This window comes from Pezoporus wallicus, unplaced genomic scaffold, assembly GCF_028554395.1.
Source record: "Pezoporus wallicus isolate ANWC-B61680 ecotype Strahan unplaced genomic scaffold, APGP_CSIRO_Pwel_v1 contig_865, whole genome shotgun sequence".
In the NCBI taxonomy this organism is placed as follows: domain Eukaryota; kingdom Metazoa; phylum Chordata; class Aves; order Psittaciformes; family Psittacidae; genus Pezoporus; species Pezoporus wallicus.
Genome location: NW_026636827.1, coordinates 1,770,297 through 1,787,679, shown reverse-complemented (window position 1 = coordinate 1,787,679; position 17,383 = coordinate 1,770,297). Strand labels below are relative to the sequence as shown.

The 17,383-nt window shown below is 41.3% G+C and overlaps 1 protein-coding gene across 3 annotated transcripts in view; it reads left to right on the top strand.

The window, feature by feature from the left end:
• THSD7B (thrombospondin type 1 domain containing 7B) overlaps window positions 1–17,383 on the top strand; it is a 284,858-nt gene that overhangs the window by 186,369 nt on the left and 81,106 nt on the right. The gene's annotated exons all lie outside the window — the stretch shown is intronic.

Genomic DNA, 17,383 nt, shown 5'->3' with positions numbered 1-17,383 from the left:
TTTCTTTCTATACCAAACCTTTTCTCTGATGTTCAGAAAAAAAACACAGTATAGTTTTTTTCTTCCGTTTATTTATTTATTTTTTTATGACTGGATTTTGTGATTAGTCCACTTCTTCATTTTAGTGATAAGCCATTGTTTTCCTTGATCACCCATCCAATAAGCTCAACAAATGAGTGGCCTGCAGTTTTCAAATAGAGCTAATTTTTTTTTTTGTTTTCCTGGATTTGGTTCAGTCGTCTTTTAATTTGTAACTTATGCAATCATGGATAGGGCTAACTATCTCTAACTACATTGCAAAAATGTAATTGATAGTTTGCCCCAGTATGCGTTCCCATCTGAAGACTGGCTTGTACTGCCTTCAGCTTACTGCTAGTTCTCCATTTGCTGGCTGGTATTTGGAGCATCCTTGTTGGACATGAAATTGTCCTCTTCACTGCAGTTCCTTTACTTCTCAATCTGTCATCCAAGTTCCTCGTATCCCTTTTGTTTTGAATTATTTCATGTAGCTCCTTTGCTTCTCTTTCTTGTGTGCTGTGCCAACAGGGTTTTTTTAATCTTAGAGGAACACAGGGGGCCTCATCTGTTCCAAATCAAACAGTGGAGATTTCTGTTCTTTTGCACAGAGGTTCTGATTTGATTTAAGCCACAATTTATGGAAAGCAGGAATTTCTGAAGAACATTTATATTTTTCAGGTTCCACTGTGCTTGCAACAACAGGAACCTGGACACAACAGACAAACTGATATTGGCTTTAAATCACAGCGGTTAGCTTCAATCTACAGTCACCTTGAAAAGCTTTCATTATCTCTAAATTTATAAAGGGCACGGTAGGGATGCTCATACACTTCCTTATTCTCAACAGTGCCGTGTTTTATTGTACATGGTTTAGTTGTGGGTGGATAAACCAAAGAGGACTAGGGTTGCACAGGGGGTTCCCCAGCACCTTCTGATGCAGGGGTGTCACTTGGCTCCTCCCAGTCAGGTCGATGAAACTGCTACTGGGAAGCTGCTGGCAAGGTCATCTTTAATCCCAGACAGGTGGGATTAACAAAGATATGCATCAGGAGGAATTAAAAATTTGGGTGATTTGAAAACTCATAGTTTTTGTGGTTGCAGGAGGGATGTTCTTGCTCTGAGGCACATCAGGGAGCATGTGCCAGCAGTCACAGTGCTGCTTCTGTCATGATCAGCCATGTCCCCAGTGTTGAGAGATTTAGGACAGTATGCAAAGGTCATGGATCGGCAGTTTCAACTCCCACAGCTGAAAGCCAGGTAGTATCAAGTCTCATGAAGTTTGATTTTCTGAAAGGTCAGCTGAGAGTAGTGCTGTATTTCCACCCAGGGCATTCCTCTGGGGTTTACGCTCCCTTACATGAAAATCCTGGCCACCAGCTTGACAGACATTGCATGACCTACCTGTGAGTTAATACAAGGACCTTCTCTAAAACCCTACAGTGTGTGAATCCCTGCACTGTCATTTTAGGAGAAAATGAGCTATTTTCAGGTAACCTTTAATCAGTAGCTTATAATAATCGTTCTGCAAAATTGTACTTTTGTAGCTCAAAAAACCATAAGCAGAGTTGAATAGGTGTGTCAGGCAAACCTGACAAGGGGAAAAAAAATGGTCCGTGGTGGCCTTTCCCCAAAACATCCCCTGCACTCGCACACACCCCCAGCCTGGGAGCTGGGGGGAGAGTTCTAAGTCTAAGACCTTATTGTTAGTTGGACTAGGTTTGCAGCTTATTGCAACTAATTCCGCTGATGCTTGTAATGCATTTGTATCTACCTAATCTACAAGGAGTAGTGAACCGATCAGAAGAAGGCATCGAGGAGATAGAGAGGAATTAAACCAGTTTTCGCCAGCTATCTGGTTTGAACTGTTGCTGTGCATGAGCAGTGGCGCACGGTTCAAAAATTCAGACAGGGGAAGACATTGAACCTTCATCAGAAAGACCCCCACATGAGACTACTGGGGGGTAGTGCGAAATGCAAAGAAGGTGCTCCCTTAATTTGAATAAAGCGCCTCCTACCCTCCGTTGATGCATATGTAAAACCAGCCACTCCCTCTGATGTAGGTTGGCCCCCTTCATCAGAGGGAGTCTGTACATTTTGACAACATAAGAAGCCCAAACCTCATGCGGTACAGGGAGGCAGACCCTCATACCACCCAAGTCAATGTTGCCTCCATGGGGATGCCCTCTACAGTGGAGCCTGCCACCTCATACCGTGATGATGTCTCTTGGAGCTGGTTTCCTAATCACCATCACATGATCTCTGGGATTAGTAAGATAAACACTCGATAACAAGATCCATCACTGTTTCTTTAACCCTTTCCTGGCTTTCTCTCCCTAGCTCTTACCCCCACCTCCACCCCCCCTTTCCCTCTAATAATAAACTATGGGGTTTTTATCCATTGTGTCTCACCTCTCTCTCTCAACCTGAAAACCCTGAACTCTGGAACGTAATTGATGATATGAGGATGGGATTCCAGGTCTGGGAGACTGTAAGAGATATTTGGGTATAACAAGCATTAGTGGGGCCGTGTAGCAAGTTTCACACCGGGTTCCACGTCTCATGTATTTGTGTGTCAGCATATTTGGGTATACGAGAAATAGCAAGGCTGGGTGACGGGGTATACAGCCCCTGGATTCCACGTCTTTCATCTTTGTGTGTAGTGGGGCCATATAGTGGAGTGCACAGCTACTGGATTGCGCCACACTTAAGTTGTTTAGTTATTAGCTGTGAGTAACCACGTTCAAAAAGAAGCCACCCTCCGGCCTGCAGAAATGGGAAGGGCCAGTGGAACTGATAACCTGTGGGAGGGGGTATGTTTGTGTCCTGCCTACAAGTCTGTGATGGCTGCCTGCAAAGTTTGTTAAGCCTGATGCCTCAGCTGCAGGAGCTGACCTTGAAGTCCCTGAGCGGAATGTGACAGAGGAACAGAAAAAGGAGCGATTTGCAAAACATTCCTTGGGGGCAACTGAAAAGTAACGACTTGAATATGTGTGCTTGCAATGTAGCAATTATTAGAGGCTGGGATTTTGTGCATAAACCAACTGTATTTACTAGCCAGTTGCTAATTAGAAACTACATCTTGTATCATATGGATTTGTCACTTGTAAAAGAGATGTTAGAGCATGCAAATTTACAGCAGCTGATAGAATTTGCTAAGGCAGAAGCTAGTAAGATTCTAATATGATGGTAGTGTTATAAAGCAGGTAATAGAACCAATTAAGAGGGTGGGAGAACCCCACTGGTGGGAAATTCTTTCCTTGTCTGGTCCCCACTGCCACCAGCATCTTCAGCACTCTGCTGCACCCTGTAGTAGTTGTACTGATAAATAAATCTGTATGTGCTTTGCCATAGTAATGACTTGTTACTGGGTGAAGCAGGTTAAACTCTGCATTGACAACAAGGTGCAAGGATTGAGGTTGGCCAAATGCCTCCTACCATAGTCAAGGGCAAGACTGGGTTGGCCTCTGTGTTTGCCACCAAGAACCTTTAGCTCCACTGCTGGCTGCAACCCAGCAGGCGTTGAGCGGTGGGGACACATGCCATGCCAGACCTTGATGTGAGGGATGCCCTCCTCTGTTATAAGAGCATTAATCTGTTTCCTTATAGAGAGTATATTATACAAAACTGTAGTACGGTTGGTAAAACTTTTGTGTGTTCCAACTGCAGACCACGTGGTGGCATGCATCAATGCCAGTAGACAATGGTCTGTGGTGAAACGCACAAAAATTAGAACAGTACTGTTTGGGATGGGTTGTGGGAGCATAACCGGGAAAACAGGGGAGTTAACACCGCTGTTAGCAAAAGGGAGTCTTATACCAGTTGCAAGACAAACGAGATAATGGTCCGTGGTGACTCCTCCCCGAAAATCCCCTGAAAGCTCTACAGTCCACTTTGAAAATCCCCAAACAGAGACCCTTTTGTACTAACTGTGCAGTTGTAGCAAATAACCATAATGGGCCATTCCTTCCAATGTAGGCTGGCCCCCTACGTCAGAATGAGTGTGCCCATTCTCAAGCATAAAAGCCCGAACCTCATGCAATGCAGGGAGACAGACCCTCATACCACCCAGGTCAACGTTCCCTCCACATGGACACCTCCTAAGGTTGAGCCTGCCACCTTGCACTGCGATCATCGGAGGTCTCTCAGAGCTGATTTCCTGATCGTCATCATGTGGTCTTTAGGGTTGGTAAGATAAGCACTTACCGAAAATACCCATCACTGTTTCTTTTACCCTTTGCCATCTCTTCCTCACTATCTTTTCCTACAGTAATGAGCTAGTTGTTTTTTTTTTATCCATTGTGTCTTACCCCTCTCTCAACCTGGAATCCTTGAACAATAGGTTAAAGAAATAAGAGCCAAGTCTATCCCGGACTGATAGCAAACTTAACTTTCCTACAAGGTAACGGTTTAAAAAAAAAAAAAAAAAGTTGGAAAGCTATGTTAAATATATTCCTGTTTATTTTGAAATTATATCTTGTTTTGACAATTCCTGTGGTATACAATTCTCTATATCTGGTAAATTTTATTTTGAAGAATGAAATTGTTGCAGAAATCCATGATATTCATATGTGTTTTTCAGAATATTCCTAAGTATTTAATTTCATTCTTAGTCTAACTGAAATTTTAGATTGAAATTTATTTTTTTAACACAAGCCATTAATTCTAGAATCCAACTAGTTTTAGTTTTAAGGGGGTTCTGTGCTTTAACGAACAGCATCCTACAAGCATCTTATGAATGAGGCCTCATTTCTGGAGGCCTTATTCTTGGCAGCTTGATCTCTTTTACAAAGAATATGGGCAACTCTGCCTAGGCTGTCCTCTTCCCAGCTCCAGACCCCACAGGTGACAGCCTCAGGATGCTTCCTCCTCCTCTCTGAAAGTGTGGGAGTAATAGGTGGTCTTGGCACCATCAGTTAATGACAATATGTAAACCCTGTGCTCAGACTACCCTAAACCTATTGGCATTTGGGTTTAATTAGATATTACAGTACTCCTGTTTCTCCCTGTGGTTTCTCCTATGTGCTTCTGCAGTATATCTGTCATGGTTTAAACCCAGCTGGCAGCTAAGCCCCACACAGCAGCTCATTTATTCCCCTCCAGTGGGATGGGAGAAAGAATCAGGAAAGTGAGAAAACTCATGGATTGAAATAAAGACAGTTTAGTAAGTAAAGCAAAAGTCATGCACACACACCAGGAATTCAGCAAACCAAGCAGTTCAAAGCAAACCAAGGAATTCATTCACCACTTCCGATAGACAGGCAGGTGTTCAGCCATCTTCAGTTAAGCAGGGCTCCATTATATGTAACTGTTACATGGGAAGACAAAATGCCATCACTATGAACATTTCCCTTTCTTCCCCCAGGTTCACATGCTGAGCATGATACCATATGGTCTGCAATATCCCTTTAGTCATTTGGGGTCAGCTGTCCTGGCTGTGTCCCTTCCCAGCCGCTTGTGCACCGCCAGGTTACTCACTGGTGGGGTGGGGTGAGGAGCAGAAAAGTCCTTGACTCTGTGTAAGCACTGCTCAGCAGTAACAAAAACATCCCTGTGTCATCAGCAGTGGTTTTAGCACAAATCCATAACATAGCCCCATGCTAGTAGCTACTGTAAAGAAAATTAACTCTACTCCAGCTAAAGCCATTCTATCTCTCCGTGGCCTTTTTATTACAGAAATAACTTATGAGGACAAAGCTTTTTAAAGACTACTTGAGAAAAAAAAAAAAAATCAGCTAAATTTCACCTTATTTTCTGCCTGTCCCATCGCCCTCCATGGGAATTAAGGCTGAGTTTGGATCACAGGTGGCTGAAAGGTGTTGCCAGGTGCAGACGGGGCTGTTCTACCCCGTGTCCTTTATTTCAGGACTCTTCAAAGCCACTGTCACCTTTGACTGTTTTTCTGGTATCTCAAAGCTAAATAGCTTCTAAATTTAGCCCCAAAATCCTGGCTGGGTTCTCCTCTGGACCTTTTTTTTGACATTTCTACACATCTCCTTGGGTGTGCAGTGACACTCTTAATTACAGCTGTGGTTGCCAAGGAAGCTGTAAGCACAGAAACAGAGCCTGTAAAGAACCTGTCCTCCGTTTCTTGTTTGACTAAGGACTTTTACATATGTATAACAGTGTTCAAAGAACACTTTTTTATTCCCTATGTTTTCATTTCCTGTCTTCTAAAATCTATTTGCCATATGAAAAGTTGGCCACAGTTCTTCCTTCTGGATGTTAAAAAGACTTATCAAATGAAATTGAATCACAAGACAACTGTTCAGACATTGCTATTCTCTGTGTTTCTGGCAATAGAATCAAAGGTAAGCAGCCTTCAAAAACATTATTTCTGAGTGGGTCAAACTGGCTATCAGAGCAGTTTATTTAAAGCAAGTTAGGACTTCCCCTGAGGCATTAGTACGTAGAAATGCTCATACTTCCAGATCATTATCTTCTTAGAGAAAGCAAGCATCTTATGAGGAAACATTTAAACAATTAGCTATTTGAGCAGCATCCTCTGTAGTGCTGTATTTAGCCACAATGATGTCTGTTGTTACTCCTTGGCTCGAAATACAAATCTTTATATCATGTCTTTTTGTCCAAATTTCTTTTATGTGTTTTGCTGCATTCCATAAAGTGACCCTTTTGAAGAGGCGGCAGTACCAGACTATGCAAAGGAATGATTTTTTAACTAACCTCAAACAGGCTTTCTTGTGTTTGATGATCACTGACAGCCTGCAGTTGAGGATTACTGCTATTCACCCTTGCTCATGTTGGTATCTTTTGTTTCTATTATTAGGCTCACTCAGTTTTCATCTATTTTTGACAGGTTGATTAAAGCTCTTCTATGGGAGTAGGGAATGTTTTTAGTGTAGAAATAGTAACTTGGTGTAGAAATAGTCTATTGGAGGTTTAGGAGAGTTTTGATAGCAAGTTAATGCAATGGACGATCTACTGCCCTGGTTTCTGAGAGTATCTCTTTGAAATGTGGCTTGTCTCTTTATCCTTAAGAATGCATTTGTCACAAATACAGCCTGCTATGAAACAAGGCTCTGATAAAATGTTACAATACAAAGATAGATTTAGAATAATTATTTTTCTCTTCCTATGTGTCATTCCATTGGAAGTATGAAAAAATACCGGTTTAACCTAAGTCTTTTCATGAATTATGTACTCCAGTGTTGAGACCTCTACACTTTCCCTGCTCATGGAGAACTTCATGATGCCTTTGAGATGTGTAGCTGTACTGGGAAGTGGCATGTACTCGTTCACGGGATTCCTCTCATGTCTTACATGGGTGTTTTTGCAGTGTTTTTAGCCCAGTTGCCTTTAATATAGCTCTGATGAACAGGAATTTCAGGCAAATAAACAGATGACAAATCATTTGCAAGTGGAAAGTCACAATTTACATCTTTACCTGATATATTCTGAATACCTTCAGAAGCAACACCATGTGTTTCTGCTTGTATTTAATGAGATTCCTCCAAAAACAAGAGTTCCGGGTTTCGCACATAGGCAAATGTCTAAATAAAATGAGCTGACTGCCTGAGAAGCAATGTGTTTGCTGGAGTGCTGCATATGGCAATAAAGTTAGCATGACAGGGGGAGGTGCCTTATGTAGTCTGCTTGATTAAAGAGTTTGGGAGAGTAACTAAGAAACACAGCAACAGCTGAATTTAGAAGATTTGAGGAAATGAGCCTGAATTAGGAAATCTGGATAAAATTAAACTTCAGCTTGGGCTGCTCTCAGGATTATCATGATGATATTGATAAGTAACTGAGAATTTGTCCTACCTTGGTCTATTCCTGGGTCTGAGGCATAATTTGAAATCTCTCCATCCTCCAAGGTTTGCAAATGGGGATGGTGTAAGTTAAGTTACTGAGAGCCTGGTTTGCAAAACTTCTAGTATTCCTCTGTACGGACAGAGATTCCCTATGGGAAATATTGAAACTCATTTGTGTTTGGTAGCATGGAGGAGTCACCATTAAAAATTGCATTATTTAACAAGATTGCATTGCTTTTGGGTTCTGTCTGAATTTGTTGAAATTCTCTAGCAGAGGAGGTTGAAATACACAATCAGAGTGTTCAAAGTCATACTGCAAAATTGTAACAAAAGTCTATCAGGAGTTTATTACATCAATACTCTGCTAACGTCACAAAAATGTCCTGTTTCCATCTCAAGATTTTCCATCATCTAAATGAGTTGTACTGCTCTCCCTGTGCCTATGCTGTGGGAAAACAGGACTATTCCCTTTTTTAAAATCCTGTTTCCATCAGATGTTTTTTATAGCACAGCTTTATTTAAGGAGGTCAGATGCCTTTGTGTCCCTGCTTCTGTAGCAAGGTGACCTCTATTAGCAAGAGTGAAACTCCTTATCCAAGCAGGCTGGATCTTCACAGCAGCTACCTGGCATATGGGAAAGTGCTCACAGATCTTCCTAATGCTGGTAATGGTTAGTGGCATCTTTAAAACAGCACCAGTATAATTAAAGCATGTAGTTAGGTTTCTCATTTAGTGTCTATTAGATGAGAAGGAGTTGAGGCAGTGTATTGATTTAAATGTATTGATCTGAGAGGTCACTGTGTCACTCGCCTCCTGTGTCGGCAGGGAGGGGGGCTGTGGGTTTCGCTGTGGGTTCAGAAGCTTCTCCCTGCCTTTTCAGTGCCTGTGCAACTGTGCTTGAACAGAGGCCCATTTACACTCAGTAATACCTTTTGAGTTTGTGAATTAAAGGACTAGGAACATACATTTAAAGAAAGGAAAAAAAAAAGTTTTCTTTCATGTTGTTATGAGCCTTCTTGATAACATTAATTGCACATGGGTCTAATTGTTTGTGTTCTTTTTTTGCAGTCATCTGCTGCATTATTTTGTCTGAAATAAAAGCAGGATTATAATGCATAATACATGCTGATTATCAGGATACGAGGACATGCATCAGCATTCCCCATTCTGTAAAATGGAAACTGTCACGTTGTTGTCTAAGGGAAGTTGTCTAAATGAGGCTTGTCTGTGTCTTGGGGTTGCAGCTTGGCAGCTGAAATGAGGTGGCATATTGTGCTGACAGTGTCTAACATTGTATCTTTAGAAACTGGCAGAAAGATGCTGTCTACGGAGAGGCCCCAAGCTCTGCAATGGAGTTTCTTAGTGTGCTCCAGCAGAGCCTGAAACCATTGACCTTCAGGCCATATATGATTTACTGATGGGGGTAGATATTTTTAGTGACATTTGGCAGCAGCTTTCTCTCAGTGATGGGCCCGTGGCTCTGGAAGATGCTTCCTGCCTGGTCCAAATTGCCCAAGTCTATATTGATCTTCAGAGCACTCTGCAATGCACATCTATTTTCGGAGCTACTGTGCAGTTGGGCCACTGAGAGAAGTAAGATGTAGGAGAAAGAGAGGAATTTGATGGTCTGGACCATTTAATTTTGTCCTTGTGATATATTGCAGAAGTGTGTTCAACCCTGAAGAAAAAAGTCTTGGTTTATTCTATAAATCTCACAATAATAATAAAAAATAAACACTATCTCAGGCTTGTTTTAAAATCTGCTTTTATTATGAATTGAGTAGCCTGAAGAATGTATGCTAAATAATTCATAATAAAGTACAGTGGGCTGAGTTTCTTTCCCAATATACAGAGGATGATGACACTGGTAAAGATAAAAAGCAGCTCAGTTTTGTTTGAACAAAGTAGATGATTTTCCCAGTGGCCGGGTAATGAGCAAAGTATATGTAAAACCACAGCTGAGCTACTATCCTAACTGCTGTTGAGCCCTGCAGATGATTTTTGATTTGAGTAAGGACTTCCGTAAGATATCAGGGCTCCCAAGCAGCCAGCCCAAGCACCCACTGGGGTGGAGCCCTATGAGGAGTGGGAATCATTTCCACAGCTGTTTTTTTGGAGCCTAGACACATTTGTGCAGTGGATTTCTGCCTCTGTGTGTCCAGAGTTCTCTGTGAGAGGAATGCCCGCTGTGATGTCCTATTTATTTGCACTATTTATTTAGACTCAGAAGGCAGCAGGCAAGTCTCTTTTCTCCAGAAGAGTTCTCAGCTTATTCTGCAATCTGTTGCAAGGAGGGTGCTAATTAGTAGAGCTTTCCATGTTTAGTTAAAATATTAAACATATCAGCTATTATAGTCATATATAACACAAAGTGTAAGCTTGCAAATTCTTTAAGGAAGAAAACATAATGTAAAATCAAAAGAAATTAGGAATCATAACGCAAAGTCAGCATCAACACAACTGCCTCATCAGGATTTATAGAGACTGTGAAATTGAGCAATAAAACCAACCTTTGGATGAATTTCAATAACAATAATGTGTTAAACTTACCAATGTTTTTTGCAAGTCCTCTCTGGTCTATTTAGAATCTATAATCAGTCTGCTATGAGATAATGAGACCATGTGCCTCTTTGTTGAGAAAAGCAAGTGGAATAATTTAGCTAAGGGTCAATTATTTGAGCTTTGCAAAATGTTTGATGTGAAAGGCTTTTTTTCTGGGTTTTTTTTTTTTTGCTTGTGCATTTACTGAATGTATTCATTAGATTATCTCTTAAATTTCACAGCTACCAAACTAATAATGCACAAAATCTCTCAAATCCTTTCATATTAAAAAAAAAACAGCAAAACCCAACAAAAATAAAAACAAACAAACAAACAAAACCCCCAAACAGTTGAACACTTGTTCCATGGCATTATTACATCCTTTTCAGATGCAGCCGAAGTTGTTAGCAACTTTGACTCCCAGACTTATTGTGCTTAGTGTCCTTCAGTTAATAATGTTCTCCTTTGAAGGATGATTTAAATGTTCGGACCTGAATTTCTTAGGGGGAGGTGCTCTTCTTGTATGCAGGCCCATGGCTGGTGGCTGCCTTATCAGCAGCACATTGGGAAAGCCCTTGCTTTAGAACTATGATCAGCTGGTGGAGTTAATCTCTTAACTGCTTTCAATGCTTGATTCTAAGTTTTAGCCTGAAGTAAAACACGAGGTTTGCTTTGTAGGAGATCCCAAAGATTCAGCTGAACAGAATCTGGCTCACTGAGTGCCATGGTCCGCTAGGTCTGCTTTATAAAGTCTTTAGCTATTGGAGTTTCAGCAGTGCATGGATTTACTGGTGTTATTCTATGTATTTCACAGTCAGTAACCAAATGAATATTAATTGCAAAATGAATCATCTTTTCCCCTTTTACTTTTAGCCTGTGTGATTAAAAACATTTCTTCTGTGTCACTGTCCACTATGCTGCTCACTTGTTTCTTGAAGGGTGATCTCTTTTATCCTATAGACTTCAAGGGAAATTAGTAGCATTACCACCAGGGGTGGTTGCAGTGGTGCACAGAATTGTTCCTCTCATAGTAATGACCTTGAGTATTATGAAGCACCTCAAGGTTTACTAAAAACAGTAGAACCACTAGAAGTTTGTTAATTGAAACGGTGAAATATGTTAGAGATGATACAAATGACTTTAATGCCAATTCAATTAGACGTGCATCTGTTTCCAAAGCTGCTAGAGAAATATTTATTTTCAAATCACTTTTAAGTCAGCCTCTTCAAATCCTGTTGGCGCTGTTGTTTAACGCTGTGTGCACACCTTACACCTGCAGCAAATTTATCATTTGGAAGTGCAGCAATCAGGTGGAAACCTGTGTCTTAGCTTGTAAGCCTACTAATTGCCTGCTTCTCCCACCACAATCCATTTGCAAATACAGAGGGACATGGAAGGACACTGTAGCCCCTTGCTGGCTGTGCCTGATGTGGTGTGTATGGCATCTTGTGTAGATGGGAAAGAAATTGTGCTACTGCAAAAAATTCCCTCCAGTTCTGCAGTGCAACCCACAACCTGTTTGTGCTTCTGCGCTGACACCTACCAGCCCATCATTCAGCTGCCTCCTATTGTTATGGCTCTTTTGGGTTAAACAGCAAAAAAATGAGACAACAGTCTTTATACTGTGTATTTGAGCCATAACCACTGACGCCTACCAGACCATCTTCCTCACTTTATTCATCTGCCTGCTATTGCTTTGTCTCTTGGGCTGCACAGAAGAAACGAGACAAGTAGCAAAGTGTGGTGCTACATGTGTGTTTGAGCCTTCCCAGTACATCCTGTGTAAACTGTGGGTGCTTTGTTTATTAGAGACTTTTTAAGGAAGAGATTCCATTTGTGGCTTGTAGAGCAGCAAACACATTGTTCTAAATGAATAAATAATAGTAAAATGAGCTGTGCAGCCTAGGTAAATGCATTTGTTCATCCATTATGTTGGCAGTGCCTCAGTAATAACACAGTAGCTCTTAAACATTGAAAAGGCTTATTTGATCATCCAGCTCATTTTTGCTGCCAATTCAGGACTATTCCCAGTAGTATATTTCAAAGTGCCTGCTTAAATATGCCATGCACTGGTGTTTCTATTACTATCTCCTGTGACATCTTGTGTGTAGCTCCAAATCTGTGGTGTTCGGGAGCCTGCTCTTGGTTCAGATAGGACAGAGGCTCTTCTATGTTGTTTCTAAATTGAATGGGGTTTATTTTAACGGTAGTTGAAATTTTGAGGAACAAAAGAAGTTAAAGGAAGCTTCAAGTAATAATATAAGAACACATAGAAAACAGGCTGAATATGGCTGGGAAGAAGAGGACATCTTTTTCCGTATAATGTCTTGGAAACTCAGCTTTTTGGTACCAGGTTCTGCAGAGGAAAGAAAAATGAAGAATGAGTGAGATGTTTCAGGATGACACTGACAAAAGCAGCTGCATAAACTCAACCTTAAGCTAGTCTCCCCAGGCTGAGCGACAGTGACTCAGAAATGTGTTTATGTTATATCCTTTATTCATATTCTGTTATGGTAAGAATTATTTCTCTGGGTAATACCCTGAATGTAGAATTCTTTGTTAATACGTTGCTTTTAATAGGATATATCCTTTGTTACAAGTTTTCTAGGCATGCTAATGCTAGGAATATTGTGTGTCTTTTCAGCCCCCAGACAATGGCAAGCCATTGCTTGGCTCCTACAGAAAAAAAAAAAATCCCACATCCTGTTCTCATGGGCAATGGTTGAGCTGAGTACAACATTATTTACTAGTTCTCATAAAAAGATATCCATAAAGGCATCCCCTATCTGAGCAGAGGGGATACATCACAGAAAGACTTTTGGAGGCGAATTTTTATTGAATGAAAACTTTGATCCTTGGGTATCTCAGTGTAGAATTACCCTCAAGTTGTTCACAGAAGAAGTAATGGCAGCCTGTGAGAAGAGCTTGAAAGTAAGTTATGTTCCCATTTTGATTCTGAAGCATTATTCGATATGGAAAATTGGCTTCCTCTGGGCAGTATGGTAATTTAATGCTTTGTTAGCTGGACATTATTTGTTTATACTTAATGTAATTTAGAAATATGGGTGAGGAAACTCAAAAGGTAATGAACTGGCCTCTTAGCAACAGGACACCTTTAGAAATTCTGTGGTCTGCTGAGAGATCTCCCAGGGATGGAATACAATAGGCTTCTTTAGTTTTGTATATTATAACTTTTCCTTCCTCTTCTTTATGATTTTTTTTGTATTATATTTCTTTTTTTTTTTTTTCTTATATTTTTTTTTCCTGTAGAGGTAGGTCTTGAATTGTCAATGGCTTAGCCCATTTTGCCTTCACTGATAAGTTGATAACCCCTCTGTCTAATTCTACTTTGAAACAAGGCACTTTCTTTGTTTCTGTTGAGAGTTAATTACCTAGGCTGTCACACAACCCAAGAAAAAGTGATATTTCATACGGTGGTGGAACAGAACCCTTTGGAGAACTGCCTAGGAAATGCCTCTCATAAATCTATCATGACAAAATTTCTTTTACTTATCATAATGTATTATGAATTGCTTTGAGTGGCAACCTAAGCAGGTGGAGTAGAATATTAGTGGGATATTTGGGAGTTTCATTTTGGGAAAAATAGCAAATGTGTTTTGGAAATATTTGTGCATGTGTGTGCATGGCTATAACCTCACCTAGATGAGAATACAAAGCATGCAAAGTTGAAATATATGCAAGCACCATGGTAATGGATCGAGTCAGTGTCATGTGAAAGGCAGGGAGATTTTGTCAACTGTCTGTCAGCTCCCCAGGAAAACTGAGACCCTTGTGCCTGGCCAGTCTGTCAGCATCCCGTTATAGGGACCCTTCACTGAACAGTCCTGCGGGATCTGGTGATTTGACTGACTAGTTCAGGGAAACATGCTAGCAGCGTAGAGGGGACCCCTCAGCAGTTCTTCCCGCTTTATTTGAATATGTTACCTGGTGAAGGCGAATGCTAGTGCCCATGAAGGACCAACGCTAATAGTCTATGGAATCACACTATTAATATAGAAACATGACCAAATAATGTTTGTGATCGCTGGTGATAGAGACTGTCTGCAAAAACAAGCCTGAAGTGATACACAACCAGACTATAATCACTAAAAACAGCTAGTGTGAGTTAGTTATTTAACATGCATAAGATAAAGTTCTTACACAATAGGCATACCTGTGGTGGAGGAAACAGGTTTAGGCCATCAGCTGATCCCAGAAGTTAACGATGGAGTCTGCCCTGTCTCTCCCGGTCTCTCATTCACTTTTATGTTTTCTGGTAGAGCTTGAGTGACTCTAGTCATACATTATTATTGATTGGTGTAAAATTCTGTCACTTCTTGTTTAAAGATATAGCCAATAAAAAATACAAAGCACATGCTCAGTGAGGGGTGGTTGTGCCTTGGAGGTGGCTAACTTTGAAATGGAGGTGTATTATAATGAGATTATAATGAGCAAGGTTTACCTAAGGAAAGTGATAGGACAAGGCATAATGGGCTTAAACTTCAACAAGGGAAGTTCAGGATGGATATAAGGAAGAAGTTCTTTACTGTGAGGGTGGTGAGGCACTGGGACAGGGTGCCCAAAGAAGTGGTGAATGCTCCATCCCTGGCAGTGTTCAGGGCCAGGTTAGACAGCACCTTGGACGACATGGTCTAGTCCTCATGGCAGAGGGTTGGAACTAGATAATCTTAAGGTCCTTTCCAACCCAAACCATTCTATGATTCTATGATTTTCCCACAGTTGTTGGCTTAGCAACTGACCTCTTATAGTTTCCATTTGACAGCTGCTGTGCAGCTTATCAACTGCATGGTACCATCAAGTTTCCAATCCTGCAGGGAGTACAACAGGCTGCGGTGTTTCCGCTCTGCTCCACCCTCCATTGCTCCTCTAGGATAGCAGGGTGTGTCGCATAGGGAACCATGGTGGAGTGGATTCTATGCATGCCAGCCATCCTGAAAGTGGAAACCCTCTATAATACTACAACTTCAGTCAGACCTCAGTTTTCTCTAATTTCCTCTCTCTTCCCACCCCTCCCCCCTCCCCTTGATTTCTTGTGGTATATTAAATATGTATTAAATAATTAAGATACCCGATTCTGGTGGCTTTGGAGCTGCAAATGAAAAGGCAATGCAAAACATGGAGATAAAAGGTATCAAAGAAAAATCAGAACACCATATGGGGACAGGTCTGCAGCTTTAGGGAAGAGTTACAGCATGAATTACTGGGGAAATGATTGCAGCCATCAGGGTGCAGGGTGGCCTCTGTAAAGGAAGAGGGAACAGTACCATCATGAAGGAAAAAAAAGAGAAGAAATACATCATCGGTGAACTGAAGAAGGGAACTGTTGTTTCTAGCATTTTTAAGGCACTGTTTAGAAAAACAGCAGTATTTGTTGTGCTTCTTCTAGGAAAAGGATGTTTTCTGGTAGGGGATACCTAAATTAGTCTGAAACCTTTCTTGATGTTGACTTCAATGTGAAGACCAGGACAGAAGCAGCATACTGCTGCCATGGGTCAATGCTCAAGATGTAACACAGTCCTGGTTTGGAGTAAGCTGCAGATTCAGGTATGGCAAAGTCAGTAAATACAGCTCCAGGCTGGAATAATCCTTGTGTCTCAGCCTTAGTGTTTCCCAGTTTTTTGGGGTTATTGTCTGGGAGTTTTAGAGGGCAGTTGCTTCTGTGTTGGGTTTTTCTGGTCTTTGGGGTTTATTTGGGGTTTTTTTCCCTCTCTGCTGCAGTGACTGTCACCTTGATAGAGTGGGGAAACTCTTCATGAAAGAGTAATTGAATGAGCTAATTTGGTATTCTGTAGGTAAGGAATGTAGAAGGAGTGTTTATGCGATGAAAAGCAAACAGAAAGAAGGCATAAAAATGAAAAACATCAGAAATACGGTAGGGATGAAATTCAGTTATTTCCATGACCATAGTTTCCAGCGCTATCAGAGGGCCGAAGCTGCCTTTAATAAAGGCTGATCTTAGCAGCCACTGACTTTCATGGTCTAACATGAAATCTCTTTTTTGTTTAAATTAAAATAGTACATACAGAGATGACAAGCAGATAATAGAAACTCAAGGAGAACAAATGCAGCATGGTAGGCAGGAAGATGCAGAAGTTGTTCCAGACTGCCAGCCTGAGACTGGTGCCAGTAATTTCCCAGAGGCCCCTAGGGTTTGGTGGCCCTCCACTGCCTTTCTGCCCACCAGGAGCTCCATGGCCAGTACTGGGCTCTGCAAAATCTCTTTTCCCATATGCCAGCTCCTAAAACAGCTGTGGGGTTGTGCCTTGTTTTTTTCCCGGAGTAACCCTGTTGGATTTTAATTTGACAAGGTGTTGGTCCTTCAGATGTCTGGAATTCTGATTTTAAGAGACTATGATCTTGGAAGGACTTATATTTCAAGCTGGGTTAAGGTGAAAAAAGGCATCAAAATGCCGTTTATGAAGCCTAGAATAGGCAAAACAGTTGTATAAAGAGAACTACCAGAAAGAAGTGGGAAGCAGGTTTCATCTGCTTCTCCCCAGAATTAAATCTTCCAGTACTTAAAGTGGCCTAGAAGAATGTTGTAAAGGGACTTTCTGTAAGAGCAAGTAATGATAGGACAAGGGGTAATGGCTTTAAAGTAGAAGAGGATAGATTTAGATTAGATATAAGGAAGAAGTTCTTCACTCTGTGTGTGGTGAGGCACTGGAACAGGTTGCCCAGAGAAGTTGTGGCTGCCTCATCCATCCCTGGAAGTGTTCAGGGTTGGATAGGGCTTTGAGCAACCTGGTCTAGTGGAAGGTGTCCCTGCCCATGGCAGGGAGGATGGAACCAGATGATCTTTAAGTTCCCTTCCAACACAAAAAAAGGAAAAGAGAAAATTTTAAACTTAAGAATTCGGCGCTGCTCCAGCTGGCAGGCTGCAGGCAGGTCCCTCACACATGTGTGCGAGCTGCTAACAGCACAGTGCAACCCCTGGTTCTGTCAGATGGGAAGAGAGCCTCTGACTCCCTGCCTATGCTGGCTCTGGAGATAGCTAGCCTTATGGCTACAATCTCATAGGGAAGATAATTACT